Raw genomic sequence first — 1469 nt, forward strand, 5'->3', positions numbered from 1 at the left:
GAGGCTGCGGTGGCCGGGAGCGGCCACTGCACTCCAGACTGGGCAACAGAGTGAGATTCCAACTCAAAAAAAAAAAAAAAAAGAAAAGAGACCAGAGCTCCACACACTTTTCCTTCTCGGCTCAAGTCAAGGAACGTCCATGCAACATAGCAAGAATCCAGCCAGGCATGATTGTGGTAGTCATCTGCAAGCCAAGAAGACAGCCTTCAGCAGGAACCAAAAAGGTCGGCACTTTGATTTCAGACTTTTAGATTTCTAGCCCTCAGAAGTATGTGAGCTATGGCATTGTGGGAGACCAGAACAAACCATCTCACAATATAGATCTTCTGACATATGGATTGTTGAGTTGGAGGCAGTTGAAAAGAAGCAGGTGCAGGAAAGTGCTCTACCTTCCCTCTATTTACCTAAGAGCAGGACATAAATTTACAAACAGAAGGCATCCCACCCTCTTCCTACAGTGAAGAACAAAGGTGAACCACTGAAGACAGCTTTAGACCCTTATTGGCCTAAAGACGGCACCAGAGGAATCTATCCATATTACTAACTAAACTATATCTGCCATTTATTTGCCTTCCTCCAATTTGTCACTCCCAAGTTGTCCCGCCAGTTCTCCAAAAATGTATTGTTCTTTACCTAACATGCTAAATAAACTTAATTCAAAGCCATTTCTTTGAGAATTTATTCCATGAGTACCGCTTATGTATATATGTGGCTATATGAGGGGGGAACCCCCCCAAACCCATAATTTATTTATAAAAAATGGTGTATTTATTTTTATATGTTTAAATTTCAGTCACCTTCAACGTATTCTTCGTTTGATGCAATATGCCTATCAAGGTACTTTTTCCACTACTCAAAACAGCTTTTGAACTCATCAATTTCGAAACCTTAGTGCCACCAGGTTCTGCCATTTTAAAAAATTTCACCCCATTGCATCAGCAAAATGTTTCCCTATGAGGACATTTTTCAACTGTGTAAACAAAAAAGTTGTTTGGGGAAAGATTGGGTGAATAGGAAGTGTATGCCTTGGGCTCATGCCCTTTTGGGTCAAAAACTGATGAATACTCAATGCAGTGTGAACAGGTGCACTCATGGGAAAATGCTTGAAAGACACTTCAAAAAAAAAATCACTGAAGCTGAATGCAACCTCTCACAACATTAGCTCGTACACTGATGCCGATGGGTTCCTAGAACTCTTACCTAGTGCAGTAAAACTGTACTACAAGGAACCCCCCAAAATAATTCTGTTTTGGGGGGATCCCTCCTCATGTGCATGCTAATAAAATTTCTGTTTGTTTTTCTTTTGTTATAGCAACCCATTTAACTAAGAACTTATGAGGGTTAGAAAAAAATTACTTTTCCTTCTCTGTAGTAGTTCACTATGAACGCTTGAATGAACTAATAGAACATTCTTTTCTTATGGTATTAAAAATTTTTTAATTTTAATTTTAATTTTAAAGATGTGGTAC

This window comes from Carlito syrichta, unplaced genomic scaffold (genome assembly GCF_000164805.1).
Source record: "Carlito syrichta isolate Samal-C Ts95f unplaced genomic scaffold, Tarsius_syrichta-2.0.1 Scaffold289079, whole genome shotgun sequence".
NCBI classification, from domain to species: Eukaryota; Metazoa; Chordata; class Mammalia; order Primates; family Tarsiidae; genus Carlito; species Carlito syrichta.